Source organism: Ambystoma mexicanum, chromosome 6p (assembly GCF_040938575.1).
Source record: "Ambystoma mexicanum isolate Mex_15411 chromosome 6p, UKY_AmexF1_1, whole genome shotgun sequence".
NCBI classification, from domain to species: Eukaryota; Metazoa; Chordata; class Amphibia; order Caudata; family Ambystomatidae; genus Ambystoma; species Ambystoma mexicanum.
The window spans coordinates 1,486,611,865-1,486,639,393 of record NC_090935.1 but is presented as its reverse complement, the minus strand read 5'-3'; the positions used below and the strand labels follow the sequence as shown (position 1 = coordinate 1,486,639,393).

The following is a 27,529-nucleotide window of genomic DNA, read 5'->3' as shown; positions in this document are numbered from 1 at the left end:
CTATCAATGCCATGCTTACAGTACATAGTACAAGCCGGCGACCCCTCCTGTGGCGCCGGACGGCTAAATTCCAAAGATTGTCTGTCACTGCGGAATAATGCCCTAAAGCAGGCAATTTCCCATGCATGTCAGAATACTGGTGTTACCTGGTCAGTAATTGTACTCGCGAGTGCAATGCACCAAAACAAATTATCAGGATACTTAAGTATCGGGTCATGACTCACCTGATCAAGCCTAAGGAGGTCCGATCAGATTTCAAAGATTTTCTAACTAAATTAACCTTGTGTTTGGTGATTTCGGCAAATCTGCCCGCCTCCATATGTGGACCCTCGTCAAGATGCCGACTCGGACATGTGCTCACCGTCCAGGGATCGGGCCGTGCAGCGCCGCTGAGGTGTCACTTCTCATTCAGAAAGGGGCCCCTTTTGTCACTGTCCTATCCCGGTCCGATAGCCGCGTCAACCTTCAACGAGCTAGCATCAATCTTGAGGGTCCCTATTCGGGCACCATCTGTAAAAGCAAAAGAAGATATCGAGGCTGAGTACCCCAAAAGGAAATACACCAACACGGGTTATAAAGATACACAGATCTTTATTCAAAGTAACTGAACAGTTCTCAAAGGACAAAACAACAGATAGCTATCAGGCCCGCAGTACAACACAGCGAATACCAGCCCTGTTCGGTGTGTGCAGTGAGTGGGATTGTACATCAGTATAGTCGCACCTTTTATACAGTCAAAAACATAATGTCCAGCCCACTTGCAAGTTAATGAATCTCGGATCTAGGTTTTGTGCCGAGTTTGCTTCTAATTTATGCATCTATACATTTACAGATTATCCTTAATACATTTGCCAACAAGTTACAATAGCAACAGTGTGTCTTCGGATTTCACATTGCATCGCATATATCTTATACAATATAGTCAAACAAGTGTTCACATTAGATGCTCGAACAGTATTGTGCACAATATATGTTGATGGATTTGTTTCGTTGGTACGGGTAATCCTCTATATACAGGTCAGCGAAGGACAAGGTCTCAGTACATGACCCTAACATTTGGCCTGCGGGCACTTTATACATTAACTCACATGCAGAGGTCAAGACGACCATGTTACAAGCAGAACAACACCGTCCACCATCTTAGAACACAGAGTGACTTTAGAGTGGAAATCTAAAATGGCGGATGAACCTAAAATGGCGGCTAATACAGATCTAAGGTCAAGACCTTGCTATACGGATTTCATCACAGAGCGACTTGGCTTACGCCAATACATACAATAAAGGAGGCACAATATGATTTCCCGTTCGATATCACCTCTGCACGATTAACGAGATACAAATTGATCTTGTGTGCACAGCATTTAAAAATTCAGAGGTGTTGTGTACTGAATCCGGCTGAATTACTATCTCTCCCGCAAGATACTGCTTGCAGTGACGAAATGTCACATGACTGCCTTTATACCACAGAACAAGAAACTAAAGGCAGGATTGATTTGAAAGATACACCATTTACCGATCCACAAGGGGAGCTGTTTTGCGATGGCTCGTGTTTCAAACTTCCAGATGGTACATCCACTGCTGCTTATGCCATCACTACACTAAGCACGATCGTAGAAACCAAAAGAATTTCGCATAAATTTGCACAGCCCGCAGAGATTATTGCATTGACGCAAGCTTGTGAACTTTCTGATGGGCTTATAGTAAACATATACACTGATAGTCAGTATGCTTTTGGGGTAGACCACAACTTCGGTAGACTTTGGGCAGAACAAGGTTTCTTGACCTCACATGGAACGAAGATTCAATATGGCACCTTGATAGTTTGGTTACTTTCAGCACTTGCACTTCCCACTCAGTTAGCAATTATGAAATGCGCAGCACATCAGAAAATTATAAATGATGTAGGAAAAGGGAGCGCTTTCGCTGACCAGATAGCCAAACATACTGCTACCGATCTCTATTCAGATATGTACACTACAAGGGAAGCCACAAATGTCTGTACCATAGATGAAGGAATTGAGTATATAAAGAATATCCAAGCCTATGCCACTCTAGAAGAAACTAAGCAATGGGCTGATGGCTTGGCGAGGTAGGATGATGATGGGTGTTGGGTGGATAATCTATAGGGAAAATGGATGCTGTCAGATGCGTACATTACTATGATGGTTTCAATGGCTCATGGTCGCACCCACATCTGCGCTAGGAAAATTTGCAAAATGTTATAAAATGTCTGGGTAAACGTCAACATCCCGAAAACTGCTGAGCATTTTGTTCAGAGTTGCATGGTCTGTCTACAGCACAATATGGGGAAGGGCACATCGACACCAAGAGGTAGTTTTGGTCCACCTTCTGTCCCCTTCGAAGTGATCCACTTTGACTTTATTGAAATGGAGCGTTGTAATAATTTCAAGTTTGTTTTGGTTGTTATTTGCACTTTCAGTAAATGGGTTGAAGCCTTTCCTGTGAAAGATGCCACAGCAATGACAACGTCGAAAACCATGCTTAAGGAATATTTCCCTAGGTTTGGTTTGCCAAGGTTCATCTGGTCGGACAATGGTCCACATTTTATCGCTGCTGTAATTCTACAGATATGTGCGGGATTACAGATCGATAAACGGTTCCATTCGGCTAGACATGCTCAGAGTGCTGGATTGGTAGAGAGACACAATGGAATCTTGAAGAACAAGCTCGCTAAGACGTGTGCCGGAACCAATTTGAAATGGCCGGACGCCTTACCGATAATGTTATTTTCAATGCGAACCACCCCACAGACTAGGACTGGGCTCTCCCCATATGAAGTGGTAATGGGTAGGCCAGCTAATATTTGGAATCTTCCGAAACCTAGAGCCTTGAGGGATATTGAGCATGTACTTCTTTCTGAGGATTGTGGCCGGTTAACGAAAAATCTGTATTTGATTCATCAACAGGTGCGAGAAGCCCTCGCAGCTAAATACGAGGGGCCAGGTCACAGCATCCGACCTGGTGACTGGGTGCTTAGTAAATCGTTTGAGAGAGCGTCCTGTCTCGCACCAATGTGGAGACGGCCCCACCAGGTCCTCCTGGCCACACAGACGGCAGTACGAGTAATGGGGAAGAAACATTGGATACATGCGTCGCATGTTAAGAGGATACCTTTCCCTTTGCCACACGACAAAGATAAGGAGAAACTTACTTGCTCTGCTCCCAGCGATCATTCAGCATTGAGCAGTACTGAGAGTGCTTCGGAGACACTCCCTGAGCCCGCAGGGTGTGGGGAAACAGCTGCTTCATCTCCACACTCTCCTGCAGATCCTTTTGCATCCTTTTCTGGTTCTGCTGGAAATTCATCACCTCCATCAGGAAGCAACGACGCACTGTTCGCAGATCACACTGTACCAGGAGTCACAAGGTACAATCTGCATCCACGGAGCTAGACTTACTGCACGGTTCGGCTGTGCCCACAAGGAAAATAATCACAGGCCTTGTCCTTCGCCCCATCTTTTGCATCTGAAGGAAAGTAACTGGGTGGGGATAGGGAAAGACTAAGAAAACGTGTGATCAGGTGATCACCAGCAAGCAGACTACAGAGTTTTTCGTTTCAAAGGAACAATGCCTGTTATCGACCCTCCCTTTACGGAACAAAGAAGTGACTGTGTGGCCAGCAAAGACAATGGACGATCAAATACATGGTCTTTTTTAAAAACGTATTGTTTTCTTGTAATTATGTTAACCGGTTTCACAATAGGATTTTGGTACATGGAAGAAGTATGTCCGCTCGAAACATTCTTGCCTACTGAGAATGTCCCTACCATAGCTACACCTTTCGTGCATCTGCATCTCCTAGAGACTTTTAACATAGACAGAGCTACCACAATAACACATTACTGCTTATAATGAATACAACTCATGCCATTTTGAACAGGTCTAACTGTTGGGTCTGCTCTCATTTACCGCAACATAGGGAAAAAGGGTTGGGCTGGAATATTCATCCTTTGCCTCTAAGTACTGCATGTTATGCTTCTCTAAGGGCACTATTCTTTGGCCAATGGAACAATAGCATCTCGGGGAACTTTGATGGAACGAATTTGAACAAGTTTGAAAGACGAGTTCTAACGCCTCTGGGATGCTCACTCTTTGCAAATAGGAGCAAGCTTAATGTTGCTTCTATTAGGCCTTCTGATAGACTGTCTTGACCTTTTCAATCTCTGATCTCTTTCATGATGGCTCCTATAGGCAATAGGGATGCCACGCCACCTTCTTATACTGTTAACCATAGCCCTAACTCAGTTTCTTTCTGCATGCAGAGGAATGGTACTCAGTCAATGGGTGATTTCAAGGGTTGTACTAACGTTGCAAACTTGACCAGTGAGGACAGAACTTTGTATATAGGTGAACCTGTCTACTTCGTCTGCGGTAATTAAGCTTTCCCATGGCTGTCTAGGGATTGGCAGGGAACCTGTTATTTAGGAATTCTGTTGCCAGGGGTATTTATAGCTAGTACCATAGAAATCTCTAGGGCTCGTCCAAGGCGGGACGAGAGCGGTGATACCCCTCCACAAATTCTGGGTGACGTAGCAAAATCCTTTATACCTTTTTGGGGGCAAATTATGAACTCTGGGGAGATCAGAAGACTAGCGAGAGTACTGGAGAAAACCATCAACCGGATCACTGACATACTCTATAACATGACTCTAGAGCAAAAGGCAATCAGATTAGTGGCGCTACAAAACCGGATGGCATTAGACGTCATCCTGGCTGAGCGTGGTGGAGTATGCAAATTAGTGGTCTCCGCTTGTTGCGTTTTCGTACCGGATTCCCCCCAACCATCTTTAAGGCTATACAAAATCTGCACGTCCTTAGTTCAGAAGTGCATGTTCCCGAGGGAAATTGGGATCTTAGTGCTTGGTTCTGGGACTTCTTACAATCTTGGGGATGGAAACTTCTCTCGCTCTTATTGATTATTCTGGGTATTCTGTTGTTCTGTTGTTGCTGTATGCAATGTCTTCCTGCCATATGTTCAATGTTAGGGGGATGTTGTGCACAGACTATGGGAACGTTAGGATCAAAGGTACGCGCACCGGAAAGAATGACCAACAAATTTGTGTTGAAGGAAATTTCTGCTGCAGACCTTATGGCGATTGATATATTTGATGAATGTGATTCAGGTTGTATGGACATTGAGACGTGGAGTTACTCGTAAAGTGACTAGTTGTAGTTAGCGCTTGGCTTAGGCCAAAAGAGGGTTTGTTAAATGGGAAATCATATTGTGCCTCCTTTTGATTTATATTGGCCTAAGCCTAGTCGCTCTGCGAAGAAAACCGCGTTGCAAAGTTCCGATTTTGGATCGACTTTCCCGCCATTTTAGAATCATCCACCATTTTGATTTCTGTTCGTACATTCTCTGTTCTAAAATGGTGGACTGTGTTTTCAACTTGCAACCAAGCCTGTCGACCTTTGAGTTCTGTCAATGTTTAGACTGACCAAGAGCCGACTGTTTAGACTAGGTAATGAGGCCTTGTACTGAGCATGAACTGTTGTCCCAGCATTGTCTGTGCTCACGAGACTAATCCACGAACATAGTTGTAACATAGTTGTGAAAGAAGCTTGTTGTAGGATTTGTGAACATACACTGTCATTGTATCACCGCTGAAATGAAAACTCATGTAATCCTTCTGCACATTATTGTATAAGCTGTATGTGAACTAGGCACAAACTCTAGACCGCAGATTATTAACATATAAAGGGGCTGGACAATATTATTGAAAATGTATAAAAGCAGGAATGTTTAGATGTCCAGCACTCTCTCTCCTCTCTCTGACGGGCTGGTACTCATTGCGGGGTGTTGAGAGCCAGATAGCTATCTGTTTCTATGTTCTTTGTAAACTGTACAGTAGAATTAAAGATCTGTGAATCTTTATAGCCCGTGTTTGGTGTATTTCCTTTTGTGGTACTCAGGCTCGATATTTCTTGGTTTTTACAGCACCACCTACCACCTCTGCTTCTTCTCACTACTGGTCCCCACCACTAGAACACTCACCTGAATATCAAAGCATTGCAATTTACAGAACCATTTCAGACCAGGCCCCAGCTCCGTTTAGTTGCTTGAGGAGGGGAATTGGTCACTCACTCCTAATTCCTTCCATGCATGCCACTCTGCCTGCCTTACCTAGAGCCCATAAAAATGTACATACGTGTACTGCACCTGTGTAAAAAGCCTAAGAGCATGACATGTTTATGCATGTTTCCTTGTTACCAATTATACAACTTCATTACATGACCCCATCACCAACTTCACACATTGTAACTTTGTAAAGGCACCCTGTCTAGGGAGTCTATCACAATCCGTACTTTGACCTCTGTATTACATTTCTGGTAGACGTGTCTACCAAGCTACCAAAAACTGTAAAAAGCAAAAAAATATAATCCTACCACCTGTGATCTATGGCCTCTGCATATGTTAGAATGAGAACACTGGATTGCCTCCGAGCACCTAAAATGGAATAAAAAAACAATGTAAGGTTTGTTCCAAACCCAAAACAGTGGGCAAAGACATAACAGTAACATCTTCATCATATCAAATATTCTGAAAATAATGCCACAACAAAAGAACTAACATGGATTCTATGATCTCAAAAAATGTAAACTCTGTAGCAATTCATCCATAGTGAGCAATAGCATGTCAACCTGTCACCTGTTATGGAGGAGCCAGTCAGCCAAAGCTGGCACAGTAAAAAAAACCTGAGTGCTCCCTCACCTACAGAAAGTAGGTAAGGGTGCCATCCAGGACAGGCCATGTTGTGAGGTATTCAAGATTTACTGTGACTAGGAGCACCTCAGCTTAGCGGCAGAATGGGCCTTGTATATTGCTTCCCCACCCTAGCATGGAGCATTGGGTATCCTGACTCGGATACTGCAGGCCACTGGGGGGAACCATGCAGATCCTGGCCTAAAGCCAAGTCAGAGACGTTCAAATCTTTACACCTGTGGCCATGATGCAGCAACCCAAACTGAGGGAGCGGTGTGATTGACTCCTCCCTCTGCTTCCTGATTTCTAGGAGCAGATTGTGCTGGGGCTGGCCATCTGGGAGGAAAGCATTGGGCGGTGAATGGCAAAACTGGAGCTCCATTGGACGAGGAAGTGCAGGTAACTTAGCAAGAAATCTTTAAGTGTTTCTATGCTTGTGTTCATGTGAGGGTGCCTGTGTGCGCACAGATGCATATGTGTGCATACATGTGAACTTGAGTGCTTGGGAATATGTGTGCAAGTTTGAACATTTCAAGTGACAAGCTACGAGCCAGCTATAAAAAGTGTCAAGCCACTTCACTTCTACACATACATGCAGCACCCAGTTACTCGAGTAAGTGTAGGTTTTGTGCCCTGAGCTTTGTGTAAGTGTGAATGCAACAGCAGCAGTGTGTTTGTGAGACAATGGAGGAGGGGGGTAGGGGGAATGTGTGTGTGTGTGTGTGTGCGTGTGTGTGTGTGTGTGTTTTTTTTTTTTTTTTACAGCAGCAGTATTGGAATTCTTGGGAAGAGCCATCCAGTGTGGATACGCACAGTTATAGGGCTGGGTTCATTAAGCAAAGCCATGATTGCATACTTATAGTAGACTTATTTCATTAATGGGAAAGGCCAATACCAGTATGGTAGCAGTACTGGCCAAAGCCACCATGACTGTTTGCTTACAGAAGCCGTCAGGAATTATTATGCAAAGGTACCAGGAGTGCACACTTACAGAAGCAATACAGGGAATATTAGGCAAAGGCAATAAGAATGTGTACTTAAAGTAGCAGTACAGACATAGTTGGGCAAAACATCATAGACGTGTACTTACAGTGCCAGAGCTGGCATATATTATGGGTATGGGCTTCCTAAAAATGAATTGGAAAGGGTTCTCATGTACATACACAATTTTTTTATGTTTTCCCCAATAGAACCAAATGTAAATTGTATGGCTTTTTGTTCAATTTTCCACAAAATGTGTACTGTAAGTGCATGTTAGACCGTTATTTTAAAATAATTTTGAAGGGGAGAACCCTTGCAAACCACTCTTGATGGGTTGTGCACTCTCACAATTTTTTACATTTTTTTATTATAGTGCGTTATTAGATGTCTTGCATCCTTTTCACACTCACATAATCAAAACAATTACAGAGAATACACAATTTAAAATACATTCATATTAATAGGAACATGCAATTCATACAAATGTCCTGCATGAAGAAAGAATATACAAAATGTAAAATACATTCATATTAATAAGAACATGCAATTCATACAACTGTCCATGAGGGACTATCTTAGAACAGCTTAAAAACTCTCCCAGTCAGCTTTTGTTATCATTTTACTTGCCACCTCCCACACATGCAATGCCGCAGTACTTAATACTGATGACTTGGCTTTAAACAATTCACTCCAGAATGCATCAGAGTGTGGTTTGCAATATTTTTCATACGTCCACTTATAAACTGCTCCTAGTTCTTCACATTGTGTAAGCAGATGTCTGGAAGACTCAGTGGTTCTCCCACAAAGTCTACAGAGCCTTTGCAGACGCAGAATACCACTCCATGCACCCGTGTTATCCAACACCTTGATTGTTTGAAACCTAACTGACAGGAGGAACCTAGTCATTATCGGATATTGCTTCCTTATCAGATACACCGTCGGACTGTTTCTGTCAAAGGATTGTCTGACATACTCGCTGAATTTCGTTAGTGTGCCAATATGGGTTAGTGCAGAGTATATGTCATCCGTCCTTGCTTTATCAGGGATTTTAGCCAGGTTATATTCTAGCCATGTTTTAGGAATTTGTGTGATTCCAATTTTATCCATATCATTTATTACTCTGGACTCTAATGAACAAAACCAATAACTAGTCTCATACCTATTTGCATGTTGTGTAGTGAACAAAAGTAAACTGTCAGTGCCGGCTAGATGGAACTATATTTTTGCCCATATATTACAGGAGGCTACTGACCATTGCATGCTCGATATACTCGGTCACCCATTTTCATTATTGGGGAATGTTTATGCGGGTTCATTTAAAAACAGAAAATCACCACCCACCACTACATAAACTCCCTGATGTTTTGTTTGAACAAAGCCTTCTTGCATTCATGCATCCCTCCATGTTCTTAAGTTCTCCTGAATGCACTTCCAGACCTCAGCTATGACTCATAGTAGGACCACCATTTAAGGATCAGTTCAGAGCTGGCACTAGGCATGCCAGTAAATCTGCATGTGAAAGAAACAACAGATTGAGAGAATCTATATCACACTATATAGCCTGGTTCTCAAGCACACAATTTGAAAGTGGAAGATTACTTGCTGCTAAAGGAGAAGAGTATGATGCTCATCAGAAGGAAAAAAACATGTAAAATACCACAAAGGACTAACCTAACCATTAATGTGTTTAAAGAGTGACGTAACTGAATGTACTATCGCTTGACAAATGGGGATGAGGGAGAGTGACATTGCTGGTTTGTTAAATGTATTTATGTTATTCAAATATGACAGACTTACATGCATGATAGGCAAAAGCTGTTCCTGCAGTATTGCAGAAGTGAACAGCAGAATGAGTGGACATTCCATCATCCCACCGATTTTCATCAGTAAGGTGGAGTTTTATTAATATGCCAAATACACTCAAACATAAAGGCAAATCAGAGCACACAGAACATTCCTACTTCCTGATTGTGTGAAATGTTTGCATGCCTCGGAAATATTTGCATGCCTCATCTCACTCACGGGAAATAGCGGCTCTCCAGAATTTTCAACAGAAAGCTCAGTCTTTCTGCATTGTTGGGGGAGGATTGGAATGAAGTGAAATATTCTTCTTCTGCTCAGCAGGTGAACGATTTACCCCTCTGCACATGTATACATCGGAATCGTCCAAAATGTTCGAGTTTAAAAGCCTGAATGAGTGATTTGGCCGAATTTCGGCCGTTCGAAATTCCGAACGGCAGAAAGGTTTGACTAAATCACGCATTCGGTACTGGGGGCTGCGTGGGTATCCCCCCCAACCGTCCTGGAAAAAAAAACAGGGGTTGCGGGGTGACCCCCACAGCCGCCCCCCCAAAAGAAGGACCCTGCAGCCCCGGTTCCCGATCACGGAAGTGAGAGGAAACAGGCTTCACAGGGTCACAGCGAGTCGGCAGCAAGGTAAGTACGGGGGTGTGGGTGGGAGGTGGTGGGGGTTTGGGTGGGGGTGTGGGTGGGGGTGTGGTTAGGGGTGTTGGTAGGGGTGTTGGTGGGGGTGTGGGTAGGTGTGTGGGTGGGGGCGTGGGCCAAGTCGGAAATGTTTAGGGGAGAAAGACTGAAGGTTATTTCAGACAAATAATCTTCAGTCTTTTCTCCCTCAAACATTTCTACTTCAGGCTTTCAACCCCGATCCTATAAATCAAGGGGTGAAACAACAATTAGCAACATAAAAGTATATATTTAGAGAAGGCCAACCAAGCACTTGCAGTAGTAGAGAACCATGCCTCCAACCTTGTATATGAATGCATGGATGAAATGAACCCTCTCTCGAAGCAAATACATCAAGCTATGTATACAAAATTTCACTAAAATTCCTCCGTGGAGCTGTTGCTTACTACAGGAACTGTTCCATGGTGGCCATTGAAGTTATACTTTCAATCCACCCATCTACTTTGAATTTCTGAATCATCAATTTCCTGAGTACTATTTTCTTCCACTCACTCAATTGTTTCTGAGTTGGGACCTGTCTAAGTGTACACGTGGGTAGGTGCAGCATTGAACATAACAAATACTGGGTTGAGAGTCAACTGAGTTCTCAAGACGGTGACAAAGTCCTCAGGGGCGGTGCTACCACTAGGCAAGTTTAGGTGCCTGCCTGCGATGTGAAAATGTTAGAGCGGCAAATGCTGCCAAAGGCAATAACCACTTACACATTTTTTGTATACATATATTTATTATTTTTTTGCTAATCGTCTTTACTACTTGAAAGCAGCAACAGGCCGATCAGCAGGCAATGTGAGGTTTGGGTCTGGTGTGAGCGTGGTTGTGGCACTGTGCGGTGCACAAGGCCTCAGGCCACACCTGCGCATTGCACCACCTGTGCCCTCGTGAGGATTGTGCGAATGTTCTTCTTCTGGACCGTCCGTGGCCTGTGCTCCCTACCAGTGCACTAGCTGCAGCTTGACTACGCGGGCATGGGTGGCACGCAGCGCCCTGCCCTCAGAGAGACTCAGACACATGCACAGGCAGGTGAGGGGCCCTATTGTTTTTTAATTGTTGTGTTCTGCCACTCGGTCTCGGGCGCAGCAATAGCCAAACTGATTTAGAGAAAGAGCAAATTGGCGCTGGTGGAAGTTTTTGGATTGCAGGCTGACAATGCTAATTTCCAGCCTATATAGTGCTGCTAACATTCAGTTGACATTATCCAAGTCCAAAACCCCAGAGCGCATTTTAGTTTCATTGAATGAGGGTGCAGCGTGCAGGACTAGGACAACAGTGCAGTGTTATGGAATGACATCCCTTGGCCTCCTATCTATGATCGGGTGAGTTAGTATGAGGGAGATGTTTACCCTTGTGCATTCGATCTCCCTCCGCTCCATTCCCCGCATGCCTTCAATGACTGAGCAGATCTTTCCTCTGTTGTGACTGTACTCATAATATTCTTTGGGCAAAAGTAGCATTAGTGAATTAGGGTGTGATGGCATATGTTAATGTGAATGGTGCATGATATTCTAGGGGGGCACACACAGTAAGATAAGGGGGCAGCACTTGCATGTTTTGTTCTGACTGTCCTCATGATATTCTTTGGGCAAAAGCAACATAAACGGGCAAAACAGACATGCTTTGGGCAAAAGCAGCATGACGGAGGAGAGTCAACATTGGCATATATAGTTGTGGCCGGCCTCATAATATTCTTTGGGCCTGAACATGTGTGTTACTGTGCCAATGATGGCAAACATTGTTGAGATAGTCCTGATGATATTTGTTGGGTGCAAAATTATTGAAATGTGTTATATGTTGCCAGTGCTGACATATATTGTAGCGGGCATATGTCTTTGTTTGGGGTTGGTCAGCAGTAAAATGTGCTGCAAAATGCTCCTGTGTATCTAGAACTAGATCATGACCCCACCAGCAGCATCATGGCCCAAACAGAAGAAACTCTCAATAAAGCCAAAGACCATTACTGTATCACATCATGCACCAAAGAATACTTGATACAAAGGCATGAAGGTTCTGCATACCTGTGTTTTATGCAGTCCCCAAGGTTCACAAACATCCCAGAAGGCCCATAGTGGTGGGCACTGATAGTGTCTTCAGCCCCTGGGCAGCCTATCTTGATACAGCCCTACAACCATTGGCAATACAAACATCTACATATCTTAGGGCCACCTCACACTTTCTGCGATTACTCAGTGAGTTTCACTCCAATGACCAAGATTTGATTATTTTTTCACTTGACGTTAACAGTTTATACACTTCAATCCCACACGGAGAAGGCATAGAAGCCACGGAGTGGTTTCTGTTGGGACACAAGAATGTTCAGAAAAACAAAGTCTTTGCTATAGAGTTGATCAACATCATCTTTTATAACAATTACTTTAGGTACGAGAGGAAGCATTTTCTACAAATATCCAGTACTTCCATTGGTTCAGTGGTGGCTCCCACAACAACAGCAACATGTTTATGTTCAATTTTGAATCGATTGAGAAAAATGGTTGGTAACAAAACATTTTTTAAAATAATAATTGATAAGTCAAAGAAAGCAAAAAGCCAGACAAAAATGTGGTAGGGTATAAGGAAGGATGTTTAAGGGTCAAGAGATAAATAAAAAATACGTTTTCATTAGTTGCTGCTAGATGTATTGACAAATGTTTACTTGGAAATGTATCAAATTGTTATTGTTTTACCTTATTTTCCCTTAATAGGTTAAAGCAAATGGTAGTCACTCATCCAATCTCGGGTTCGATCCCTTTAAAAAAGACGTAAATCAGACATAATGTCACCTCTAACTACATTGGCAAAAACACCACATATGTTACATTAAAGTGCGGGATGGTCATTTTATATATCGGTGTCTCTGGATTCCTTATAAGTTATAAAGAGTGCTCATTCAAGTGATTCAAAACGGACTGTAATGACAGAGCATTGTAGCTTTTGTAATGATTCTAAGCATTGGTCTGTGTGCACGAATGTAGCCGCGCACGGCAAAGTAGTAATAGAGCCTGTGAGCGTTCGAACATGGACGCGCGACAGGCATTTGTACAAAACGCAGCATGTGCTGCACTTGAATGATGGTCTCTTACCTAGGAACTATTCTCACGTCTGATCGCGTAACCGCCAAGTCTGCAGAACGGGCGTAGAATGGAATTATTCCCCTCATTAGTGTATTCGGGTTGTCATGGAAACGGATCCTAGCTCAAGTCCGTTTTCTAGTCTAATGCCAACTATTCTCCTATGTTTCTGTGGTGGCCATTTTAAAACAGTGTTAGTAACCGTAATCTAATGCTAATTGGACATGTTAAAGGTTCCAAATCATGTTAAATTATTAATATGGAGGTGTTTATAGATTACTAATATCACTTCGACATGTTTACAGTTATAACTCAGTTAATGGGTTTTATAATAAACATTATTATTGTGTACTCTATTCATTCTATTGAAAGAAATGAGTGAATGCTTAGAATGCACTGTCAGATGATAGTTTTTATGACCAATGTGAGACTTATAGTTCTTAAACATGAATCACAGATGAAAGAAAATGATATTCCAAAAAACACAAGTCCTGTCGCATGTCCAGAATAATAATTAACAATATATCAGCAATGACTTGGATAATGATTTAGCGGACATGTGGGAGCAGAACCTGAATGGAAGTTCAAAGAAAATGGTCAAATTATTGATAGAACATGCAACACGGGAGCATAAAAGAACAATCGAACTGATAGACAAAATCAAGAAAGAAATAACAGAAAAGAATTCACAAGAAACAACTAAACAAAAGAATTACAATACCATGCATGAGATTTTAAAGAACTACCAGGACGAAGTTAAACCAAGAAAACTAAGAAAACACTATAGAGATGAAAGAGATTATCAGGAAGACAGGGTTTATACCTTCTAAACTAAATACAATCAAACCACGAAGTTTGGATCCAAAACAAGCACACTGAACACATAATCCGTAAGTTCGGAAACTGACTCAGAAGGAGAAGCACTAACTACAGAAGATACAACAGAAAAAAACATGCACTAGTGGGAAAACAACCTCAGGCTTCATGAATCAAATAAAAAGGTATAAGAAAGGCAACTTTCCATCCAAAAAGGTCCATTTTAACCTACCTGGGAACACAGGATCAACTACCAGTACACCAGGAGGAGAGGAAGGAGGGGGGTACAAGATCCAACGAATCTAGGATCACAAGGAAACACAAACAAAAGGCTCACCAGAGCGAACGCAAGAGAATTAAACAGAATGAAATAATTCAGAATCTTGTCCTGAATCTATCCGGAAGAGGATATCACCTGAAGAGAACTCACTACTCAATAAAGGATTGTCATTCGCCCCTACGGCGAAACATAATGAGACAGACTTACATATTGACCTATTCAAATTCATGCAGAAACTGAAATTGAAGAAATTCTTTGCCACCAAAGCACCAGGGGATTTTCAATCTCAACCCAAGATGCAACAGAACAACCTAAGTATTAAGGAAATAGAGGAAATCCACCTACTTAGATCCATCCATTGCAGAGCCTGCTAACTATGATATTAATCAAGTATTAAGAGACCTGAATGTGGAAACAGATATGCTGCCGATTAAAGAGCTCAAACTAGCTTCCAAATTTGTACCACAATTTGCAGCAGGCAATATTATAGACACCTTTTACAAAGCAGTATCACAAGAATTATACAAGACAGATCAGATAAGAAATCAGACTAGAATCAAACAGAACCTGACTAAACAAGAACAAGCCCTTCGGACTCTAGAGACAGACCGCTCCATTGTGATAAAAGAAGCAGACAAGGGGGGTAATATTGTCATAATGGATAGAGAAAAATACCTAGAAATGGTAAGAAAGCATTTGAGTACCCCAGATTGTTATGAAATACTGCCTACGAATCCAACAATACCAATAGTGTACAACTTGGAGCAACAAATCAAGATCTGGCACCACAAAAGTCTACTTACGGACCATGAAAGGAGTTTTCTAACAATCAAAGAACCCACTATACCGATTATGTATTTTCTGCCCAAGATACATAAGAAATACGATTGTATACCAGAAGGATGACCAGTCCTCAGTGGAATTGGCTGGGCAACAGAGAACATTTCCCAATATTTGGACAATATCCTAAGACCAAGAGCTATGCGATTGAAGGCGTACATAAAAAATACTACTGATGTTATCCTAACGGTGAAAAACATGAATTGGAAAAGCAATTATCAACTTGCAACCTTGGATGTATGCGCACTTTATACATCGATCCAACACACATGGGCCTTGAGAGAAATTGATCACACCTTCAAGGAGGATTCTGCATCGATGTACCTGCAAATTCAAATGGTGAAGGAAATGTTGGAACTGACTTTTAAAAGTAATATCTTCAATTTTGACAACAACTACTACAGACAAACCAAGGGCGTAGCAATGGGCACCAAATATGCCCCGGCCCTAGCCAATATTTTTATGGGCCTCTTTGAAGACACAATCATTTATAAAGACAACGCATACGACAGAGAACTGGTTCATTGGATGAGATACATTGACGATGTATTGATAATATGGAAAGGTACAACATCAGATTTTACAGACTTCAAAGACACGATTAATCAAAATGAGATGGGAATACAATTTACAGGCAACTGCAATGAGACTAGTATAGATTTTCTGGATCTTACAATATATATTGACCATAATCAGATCAGAACCCGAACATACCGGAAACCCACGGAAGTTAATTCGACTTTACACGCTGGGAGCTGCCACTACAGACCAACCGTTCAGAACATACCCTCAGGGGAATTCATACGAGCTAGAAGAAACTGTCAAACAATCGAACACTTTGAGGAGGAATGTACCTTATTAACATCACGGTTTTTGGCAAGGGGCTACAAAGAACATTGTGTCAAAAGAGCATTAGAAAAAAGCTCACTACTAACTCAAGAACATACACTGACACCAAAGATCAAAGAGACGGAGCAATCAACGATTGGCTTCATCACTAAATACACTAGTGATCACAGGAATCTGTACGAAATTCTAGCCAAACAATGGTACCTGCTCAAATTGGATGAGAATATCACAAATAATGTGGATGACAAACCCAGGATTATATACAAAAAGGCACAAACCATAAAGAATAAAGTAAGCCCATCGAAATTACCGGATTTGATTGCAGAAGAACAAACGAGCTGGCTAAAAGCATCTACAAATGGTTTTAGAAAGTGAGGTACATGCACAATGTGCAAATTTGCACACGTTAAAATGGATACATTTACCAGCACTAGCAATAAAACATTGAAAATACTACAAACAATCAATTACAGGTCAACCTACGTTGTATATCGAATCATATGTGTTTGCAATTTGGTCTACATTGGTAGTACAATCAGAGAACTAAGGACACGTGTCAGAGAACACATAGCCAAAATTGGTAGCCAAGATCCGAGACTACCACTGGCTTGCCATTGGCAGGAAAAAGATCAGATGGCTAATAAAGCAGAATTACGATTTATCGGTCTTGAGAAGATCTCACTAGGAAAAAGAGGTGGAAATAAGGAAAAGAAACTGAGACAAGCGGAAGCGAAAATAATTTGTAAACTAAATTCTATAGTACTCGGATTGAACATGGATAATGAAATGGTCTCCTTCCTTTAGGACCTGTTTCCCCCTCTTAACCCTATTGGTCTAAATGAATTACTTTGAATATAATAGAATCTATATATCGTTAATTATTATTCTGGACATGCGACAGGACTTGTGTTTTTTGGAAGATCGTTTTCTTTCATCTGTGATTCATGTTTAAGAACTATAAGTCTCACATTGGTCATAAAAACTATCATCTGACAGTGCATTCTAAGCATTCACTCATTTATTTCAATAGAATGAATGCAGTACACGATAATAATGTGTATTATAAAACCCATTAACTGAGTTACAACTGTAAACATGTCGAAGTGACATTAGTAATCTATAAACACCTCCATATTAATCATTTAACATGATTTGGAACCTTTAACATGTCCAATTAGCATTAGATTAAGGTTACTAACACCGTTTTAAAATGGCCGCCACAGAAACATAGGAGAATAGTTGGCATAGTTGGCATTATACTAGAAAATGGACTTGAGCTAGGAGTCCGTTTCCATGACAACCCGAATACACTAATGAGGGGAATAATGCCATTCTACGCCCGTTCTGGAGACTTGACGGTTACGCGATCAGACGCGAGAATAGTCCCTAGGTAAGAGACCGTCATTCAAGTGCAGCACACGCTGCGTTTTGTACAAATGCCTGTCACGAGTCCATGTTCGAATGCTCGCAGGCTCTATTACTACTTTGCCGTGCGCGGCTACATTCACGCGCACGGACCAATGCTTAGAATTATTACAAAAGCTACAACGCTCTGTCATTACAGTCTGTTTTGAATCACTTGAATGAGCACTCTTTATAACTTATAAGGAATCCAGAGACACCGATATATAAAATGACCATCCCGCACTTTTAATAACACATGTGGTGTTTTTGCCAATGTAGTTAGAGGTGACATTATGTCTGATTTACGTCTTTTTTAAAGGGATCAAACCCGAGATTGGATGAGTGACTACCATTTGCTTTAACCTATTAAGGGAAAATAAGGTAAAGCAATAACAATTTGATACATTTCCAAGTAACAATGTGCCAATACATCTAGCAGCAACTAATGAAAACGTGTTTTTTATTTATCTCTTGACCCTTAAACATCTTTCCTTATCCCCTACCACATTTTGTCTGGCTTTTCGCTTTCTTTGACTTATCAATTATTATTTTAAAAAATGATTTGTTACCAACCACTTTTCTCATTATATCACTGTGTCTTTAATTATGTGAATGAACATATTTGTTTTCACTTATATCTAAATGTATTGTTATTTTGTTAACATATTAAGCCCTGATTTGAAAAAGGTCCTTGTAGGACCGAAACACGTGTCACCCTAAAGGGCATTCAATTAATAAATAATGTTTTAAAAACTGGGCGCAGTCTCAAAACTGGGATTTTTTCTTTTTGCCTTAAACACTTTACATGTGGTTTTCACTTGGCTTAACCACTACCCAAGCGGAGGCGACCTAGGGTGAAATTCATTAGGGAGAAAAACTCATCGTCACCTATTCATCCGAAGAAATATGTCGCCATGTTAGACCTGACCAGCATAGCCAAGCTCCTATTAAACAATTTTGAATCTACATAGACGCTTAATACAGAACCCGGGTCTGCTAAAATTGTTTTCGTTTTTTGGAGAAGGATGTCTTTGCTGTTTGGAAACAGTTGTGATGGTCACCTATGAACAGAATGCCCTTTTGACTAAGATCTCTAGGCAGCCCATAGACGTAAATAACACCCTACATTATGGGAGCTTTAACCCTTCTCAACTGAAGGAAAGTCTCCCAAATAGCTATTTTATGATGCTTAAGCGGATTGTTTCTAATACTATGAACACTCCAGAATGAATATGACCTTATGTCGGAAAGGTTCAAGAAACAAAGCTATCCGCCAGACATTCTGGAAAAATCTAGAATAACAGCGACACACAGGAGAGAAGATGTATTGAGATCTGTGCCCAAAAGGGACAATACAAGGATGATCCACATCTTAAGATATTCTGCACAGAGTCATCGGGTAGCGAGAATTATGAAAACAAATTGGAGTTTCATTAAACTTGATCCTCATCTTAATAAGATATTCCCAGAACTGCCAATTATGGCCTTCAAAAGGAGAAATAATTTCAGGGATACTATGGTCAAATCTGAAAGAGTTAAGAAACGCACTCACAGCGTATTACACAAACCCACATTGGGGACATATCCATGTCTCAATTGGTAGCACTGCTCAAACATTAAGGGAGATCACATCAGGCACCCCAACTCAGGCCGAAAAATCATGCTGTGACATTTCACAAATTGCAACACCGCATTGTCATCTATGTCTTAAGATGTCCTTGCAGTAAATATTATGTTTGTGAGACCATAAGAAAAGCAAAAGAAAGGTACACTGAACACAAGTCGAATATCAGGACATCCAACATCAAGTCACCAGTCTACCGACATTTCAAGGAGATGAGACACAAAGTTGCACAAATGAGATGTGTCCTACTGAAGTGGTTCATCCCCATCCATGGGGTTGAGGCTGACAGAAAAAGCTATCACAAAGGGTAATATATTGAATACATCATCTGGATGTGATTTTTCCCCTGGGGATGAAAAAAGAATTCTACCTAGGGCCCTTCTTATAATCTACACTGACCAAATTGTACTCCAAACTGATTAGTTTAATGGTGGAGTCATGTTCACAGAACAGTTTGACACTATATCACCCCTTTTGGAGGACACCTGTCCCCCTCCCAACCACTAACATTTTGATTAAGACTGTGATTCTAGATCTTAAAATGCTCATTCTTGTTGGGATCTTACCTATTACCCACTCTTTAAGATGCAGGTTTATATTATGTCGTTATTGACGTCATTGTTGTATCAGGTTGAATTGTACCGTTATGTTGAAGTAAGTAGACATACAAAGCCAAAGGCTAACATTTGATCTAGGACCATGACAACATAGGTCTTTATAATGTCTTGGTTATATTTTTTTATAATTTTTTCACCTAGGACTCCAACCACAGTGAGATATATCTTGTGATAAGTTGGTTGAGTCTAGGCTAACTATTGTAATTTGTTGGAGGACTGAATGACCATCGCTTTATCCGTTCTCACTCAGTTTATTGACATCTAAATCCTAATTACGTAACCATTGTTTGTATGATGCTATTATGGGACGACGCACAAGCGATAGAAATATTTTGTATGATTTATTGTCATGATAAAACATTGTGCCATACTTCACGGTAGACCGCTCTACCACAGAGTCATCCAGTTGGGTTTGTTATCTTTCCTCTTGTAACAGCAACATTTACTAGATTTTTCTGTCACTGCTGACAAGAATAGTTCTGTACATTCATACACATGTACTGATTTGCAGTTGTGGTTATTTGTCACTCTACCTCCATTTAAGTGACTTTACTTGTTATTATTACTCCTTCAATTCCACCTATTGTGACAGCTGTCTTGTTGCATAGCCGAGATGCTGTAATATTCACAATAGTGCACATGACGCGTGACATGATGATGTCATCCTGTTGCCGTGCACATTTATTTAAATGGAGGCCATCTTATTTCTCGTGAGACAGTGATTTTATTTTGACAGCAGAGAGTTGCATAGGGCTCCCTACACTCAGATTGGGTGAGTATCTGAGTTGACAACATAGATAGACAGAGATGACTTTTACCCTGATTATTTGGGCTGATTATAAGGACTGTAAGAAGACTCAGTTTCTTTACTGTGGTCTCTTCTTTTAACAACCCTATCTGGAAAGATTACTAGGTGAGGTCTTATTCTATTTGATTACTAATCCTTACTGATTTGCAACAATTGTTGCACTTATATTGGGACTCAGAATTTGGTGGAACTATTTTGTTTTCTCCCTTATGGGTATTGTGCTTGGCACATTGATGGGCCCACGTGGCAGTGGAACAATGGTTTGGCTCAGACCTAAAGATCCATATAGTGGTAAGGAGTACATTTCTGATCTTGCATCACTTTACCCGTTATTAATTGAATTCATCTAGAAAGTAACCACTTATTGGTTCCTCTTTCCTTTGTAGATCTTCAACAGTTCTTTTCAAGGGATTAAGAAGAATCCACTATTGGTCTCATACACTTGTCCATGCTTCCTTTGGAACTTCATATATATGAGGTGATTAATGAAGCCTACGGCGTATGAACACTTGTGATATATATTGTTTAGGCTGTGCACAATTACTGTGATTACTGTATGATCACAGCTACTTATAATAGTGTTTTTTTCTGATTACTTTCAGAATCTATTAAGACATATACCCCCAAAGAACAGAATAATTTCTCAAAATGTGTTGGGTTTTGTTTTACATTAAAGCTTGTCTGTTTATGACAACGAAAATAATAATTATATCTATAATTATATCTATGAAACCTAAAATGTATACCTTACAGTAAATTATTTCTTGCTTTTGTGAACTTTATTGTCTTGATGTTACTGCACAGTCCATATGCCAGGACTGCATTTCCCCCCCCTGCAACTTTATAATATCCTACTATCTTTAATCTCTTTCTCATATTTCCTAAGACTAACTAATAACGAAAATCAATGTGGTGTGAACTGTGCTGCTTATTTTGTCCTGTGTATTGTGGGCAAATTGGATTCCATTGAAATATTTAATGTGACCACCCAAAGAACTGAAGGTTCTATGGCTTTTCACAGACTTCAACCATAACTGTGTCATGCAATGCACCATGTTAATCCTTTATTTTACAAAATGTCTTGGGGGTGAACCCCGAAACATCTGTGTTTGTTCTGTTCAGGAAAAATATTTATGTCCACTTTAAAAATTCACTAGTCACCACTGGACGTACCTAACTGAGGGAAAGCTGTATAATGGTTGCACAGGAAAGTTGCATAGTGGTGGCACATCCCATGCCTGTTCTTTTTGCAGGGGGCTTATTGCAGTAATGCTCATGCTGTTTTCTGTTCTGTGTGTGTACGAGACGATGGACGTTGCAGTGCTGCTGCTGTTCCTAGTGTGAGAGGCTTGTAAAGTTGCAGCAAATGCTATTCATCTATGTGAGAAGAAAACATGCAATTCTGTGTCCCGTATTGTTTCTGTTTCTTAAGGCCATATGTAATGCCACTCTATTATTGTACACGCTGATGCCTGAGGGAAGCTTAACACGGTTACCTATTCTCTGCCTTTTTTGTGAGGGAGAAGCTTGCAGTGCTCCCACCCATGCTGTACTGTCTGGGCATGTGCGGCGGGGATGGCCATGCTTGACTGATGTTCTTTGTTTCCATTCTATTTGCTATGGCAAATTTTGTTTCTGCCGCAGTGAGAGAGATGTTATGTGGGATTTACTTTTACAAGTACATAATGTGCATCTCTGTGTTTTAGAAAAAGAACAGAAAACACAAGATCTTGCAGCGATGGTACCTTTAATGGGATACATCATATTCTTGTCTGCTAGCTTCCAAGATCACAGCCGGTAGAGGACACAAATATGAGTTACCCTAATAAAGACATCATCGCCACAAGATCCTGTGTTTCTTGCGTGTGGTAAAAAGTAACAATCTTCATGTTATTCCAGCCACTGTGTCAAAAGAAACTTTTAAAGAGTAAGAGTAAAGAGAATGTTGTAGGTCATTCACACTATGCAAAGGCACTACATTTATCTAAATTGGCATGGCATGCAGCTGTCGGGGTCCTGAGGAGGCGGCAGAATTACCCTTTGCCTAGAGCGGCAAAGTTGCTTGCACCAGCACTGAAAGTCCCCTGCCTATCCTTGGGAACCAACAGTGGAGTGACCAACGTTGTCAGGGGCTACCGTGAACTAGTGGATACTGGGCCTGAAGTAGGTATACAGGGGCTCGCTCCCCAGACCATCTTCAATGGGTCCCTGTCCTAGGGCGGGTGGAGTCACATGAGCGCTTAAACCCTCATAGCTCCTATAGACAACCAAGGAGGGATTCGCAGAAGTCTCATCAACATCTCTGGCAGCTAAGGAAAATGGAAAGGCAGCAAACAAAATCTGTGTTTATGGACTTAACAATATGCTGAATGCCAACTTGACACAAATACATATATCCCTCTTTCCTGTTATCCTCCCAAGGAAGTTAAAGATGCTGCTGTAAAGTGTATTAATACAGCTTTTTAAAATTAATGGATTATGGAATCTACCAAATCTTTCCTGATGAATACACATCAAGTTATTCCAGTTTTCTATTGTTTACCAAAAATCCCCACATTTTTGGGGAACCCACCTGGTTGTGCTTTTGTAGCAGCTACCAACAGTTTGCTACAACCCTTGGGCATTTACAACGTTGTGTTTCTTCAACCATTAGTATAGGGTTTGACCAAATCATTGCAAATGCTAGAGGACCAGTGGATTTAACTATGGGGTCGCAGCTTTGCAAGTAATCTATAGGTTCATTAGAAAAGTGTCCATGAAAAAATCCTATGCTACCAATTATTGGTAGACACAATGATAGTTGGTATCTTTTCAGGAGGTTCTTTCATTTAGAATAACCCTAGAATTCGAAATGATCGAAACGTGATGTTGTGGTACGTGTTTTTCTTACTCTGCAATTGGTTCAGTTTGCACCATTGCCATTTTGATAGAGAATAAGGAAACATGATCATATGTAAAATAACAGGCATATTAATATGCACGTGAGTGCTAGTTTCCATTATTCCATGTTACACATTAGGGGAATTTTCTATCATGTCCATGTAGCATAGTATAGTCAAATTCCATTCTGGCTAGTATGCACTGGAGGGCCACATTCATTGGGCCCAATCAGTAAAGCAGTGTCAGAATCCATGATGCTTGGATAACACAGCAGAGCCAATTTCCATCATACCAATTGATATAGTAGGACCAGATTCCATTAGAACTGTTTACCACCGTCAAAAATAGATCGGCTCTATAATCGGTTCGACATCAACTGCACGACGTGCATCACGGACTGTCACCAAAACATCTGGTTAATCATTTGAACACATTCAATCTTTTGCGTTTCGTCACAGCACATATGCATTATCACAAGATATTTTTCTAGTATATTAATGTGCTTTATTTGTAGCTGCACATCATTCTATCATCTCCATTCAATTCAGAAAGTAATAGGAATTATGTCTGTAGCTAAAAACCGCAATATGTCTATTTTTCCACACACAGCAAGGGTTGTGCACTCACATTCCCTCTGGTGCGTAGTAGTGTGCAGCCGTCACCTACAGACACATGGGGCTTCATTCCGAGTTGGGCGGTAAGCGATTACCGGCACCAGTAAGGACACCGGTGCCGGTAATCCCTTACCGCCCAATTCCGAGGTCCCTTAACGGGAACCGTAAAGGATGTGTGGTCTGACCACACGTCCTTTTCGGTTCCCATTAAGGGACCTTGGAGCTAATAACGGTACCGCAATTTGTGGTACCGTTATTTGCTCCTTCCCCATTCCCATTGAGCCCTATGGGGGCTCAAATGGGAATGGGGAATGGTTTGGTGAATGGGGACTTCCCGGATCTTGCAGGGTGGGAATGACCAAGTAAGTACCCATTCACCCAGACCGGACCCAGACCCAGACCCGGTTTGGGAGGCAGCCAAGGTGCTAGTAGCACCATGGCTACCGCCCGACTCGGAATGACCCCCATGCTGCCTTATTTTAACGAAAATGCAAACTGCATACAGGGGACCACAAACGTTAGCTGTTGGGTCATCTGTATGAGTGTTTAACATTCATGCGGCAGAGGTGAGAATGAAACAGTAAAATTGGGGTAAACGTGCTTTTACTCATTTGTTTCTTCCCCTTAGTCTCTGTGGTGACGTTGTCCCTCACAGCCTGGGACACACAGCTGGACATGACATCACACGTGAGTAAGAGAAACAGCCCTTCAGGCCACTTTCCAAACTGTGTAAGATTACAAATGTTGTGAGGCACTATATTTCTATACCAGCGTGTATTTAGGAATTGGCGACGAGGAGGTCGGAGAATCAGCTGCAACTGATCCTTTGCAGCTCTGGGCACCCTTGTTCATTTGGTATGGCCGCGCAGCCACTCCGACCGTGATAGAGCTAGTTGGGCCAGTGGAGCCGGTGCAAAGTCACGTGTGGACAGGCTGCTGCTGGCATGGCTTCCTGCAAAGAGGCACTCAAAGCCCAACACCAATGGCAGTGCTCAGGTCTGGACAACTGTGAGAACATGCTACAGTGACTTGTGCACACTACACCTGGCTAGTGCCCCTAGTGAGAAGACACATATACAGAAGTATCTGCAGCCCTGAAACTGCAAAGGGGCTTGCGTGTCATACCTCTGGAAATATACATTGATCAGTGTGATACCTTCATTGGTACAGCTCTCCCTGGGTGGGAATCTACGTCCTATACAATGTTTCAGAATGTGACAGAAGGAGGAGAGAATGTCTTGTCCTCATCCACTTTGCCTGGAATGCCTGAGAATGCTGCACGTTCACGGGACACAAGGGGTGCACCAGGTCCCTCTCAACCCTTCCATTACTGTCCTGTACCAGAATGTGATATCTCAGGAACACCAACACCCTTGTAACCATGGTGGATGCTGTGGAAGGAGCACCTGGAGATGTTCTTCGCTGCTGCAGGGATAGAAGGCGATTCTGCTAAGAAATTAATGCGCCTCCTTTATGCAGAGAGTGAAGTATATAAGCTATTTAAAGCGCTGCCCGTGGTACTGGATCATACAATGACACAGGCAATGCACTATCAAATTATTTCCTTGAGATAGTGAATATTGATTACAAACAATTCCTGATGAGACAAGCCACTGATGGCCCAACTGAAACTTTAGATACATTCTACACCAGACTATGACATCTATCTGCGACATGCAGATTCCCTGACAAAGAAGGCAAAATAATGGGTCAGCTTATACAGAATGGCTTTTGAAATGATGTCACATGGCCAAAAGGAACTCTATGGCTCCAGCGGATTTTGAGGTGGGTAATCTGATGTCTTCTAACCTCTCTCGCACGCCCTATCTGGAGAATTTCATGATTTCATCTGAATCAGTGCATGGGGAAAGCGAGAATGAAGATGAAATAAGTGAGGGGGGAGAAGGAGAAGCCGAGTCTGACAAGGACGGGATTTGTAACCCAAGTAAGAGCAAGGATTTTGATGTGTTAGAAACAAACATTGACACCCTCTTTCAAATATGCGCTAGGATGGCCAAGGAGCACACATCTAGAAGGGAGGAGCTAGCTGATCTGATGCTTTACTTAAAAAATCACAAAGGCCCAGTATTTGAGGTGTTATTAACTCAAAAGTTGAATCACACAATAAGTGCTACGTCCTCGCCCAGGAAGAAAGGGACATCTCAAGAAAGGGCTTACGTAGTGGCGGCGTCAGACAGTGGTGCATTGGAAGAAATTTACGCTAAATTATCCCTACTAAACGCCCCTGAATCCCTGCCCAGAAAGTTCAGGCGCATAAAGAGGGGTTCCAAGAGTAACAGGAGCACCATATGACTGGTAAATGAGGCAAAGCAGGAAGTCAGGCCTAAGCAGTGCCAGCAAATAAGGGGAAAGGGGGCTTTCATTGCTACAAACACCCTACCAGATGGACAGAGTAGACAGGTCCTGCTCAAGGGCCCAATGGATGGCTCGGTCACTAAGGCCTAGACTGCACCTGCAAAAAAAGGAAGCAGTACACTTGAAGGGCCGGTTTGGGCGGACCGGAGACCACGCAACAACAGCAAGCAGCAGGAGTCCGGCTGCTTGGTCGAGCCGAAATTTGGCCATCCGGAGGGAAACCTAGAGCTGATACTGAAGTCGGTTAAACTTCCTGTGATACCAAACCCTAAAAATGCATACTCAGCGATATCGCAAGTTTTTGAGCTCCCAAAGGAGGTGATGCCTTTAAGATGGGAGGGTCGGGTTGAGCAGTTAAGACCATGTATTAACATCAAGGAGCTTGGTGCACAGAACTGACACACATTAATTCTGTGGAGAAAAATACGACAACAAATAGCCCGTTCCTGAACAGATCAGGGTTGTCGGAACTGTTGCACATGATACCTGATTTAGGCTTGATCACGACCACGGATCTACATAAATTGGAATTGCCCAAATTTGACAGTCTGGACAACTGGGCAGTGGCAACTTTTGTGTCTCCGTGGTGGTTGAAAGAATTTGTAAAAATGCAGGGTCTTTAAGCCAGTTAGGCTTTGATATTCAGGTTTTCTTTCCAGACCAGCACAAAACCTGGGAGACGGAGCGAAGGTACCTTGTAGATCATTAGCCCGGCTATAGGAATCGTGAGGTTTCCTCTGTTTCTAGGAAGCAAAGAGGAAGATTGGTGGATATAACCACACAAATCCAGTAACAGGTCAAAGGGTCAAGTAGCAATGGATTTTCAATTCTGTCATGGAATTCAAGAGGGTATGGATCCTTCCTCCGCAATCCAGGAATAATGACCACTCTGAGAAAAAGGCCCTGCTTCTGTCTACAGGAGTCATGGCTTTGCGAACCATTTCTGTTGGATGGTTACTCTCTGATTTCCCGCCAAGCAAACCCGCCTGTGAAAGGTAGACCCAAAGACGGTCTGTCTATTGGAGCTAGAACTCCCTTTACCTTGGTTGAATATACACATGGCCTCCCACATCTGAATATCTGGGCGGCCATCCTGATGAATCCTGAGAAGAGCTTAATGCCAATGTTGGTGGCAACACTTTATGACCCCCAGGGAGGTTTATTTCCTCA

At 42.0% G+C, this 27,529-nt stretch overlaps 1 protein-coding gene across 3 annotated transcripts in view; it reads right to left on the bottom strand.

Moving 5' to 3' along the window:
- Positions 1 to 27,529, bottom strand: part of LOC138510563 (uncharacterized) — a 1,136,503-nt gene that overhangs the window by 1,089,307 nt on the left and 19,667 nt on the right. For all 3 annotated transcript variants that reach the window (XM_069626321.1, XM_069626322.1, XM_069626323.1), the window contains exon 2: positions 6,412 to 6,469. The gene's annotated coding sequence lies outside the window, so the exon portion shown is untranslated. The remainder of the gene's footprint in view (positions 1 to 6,411; positions 6,470 to 27,529) is intronic.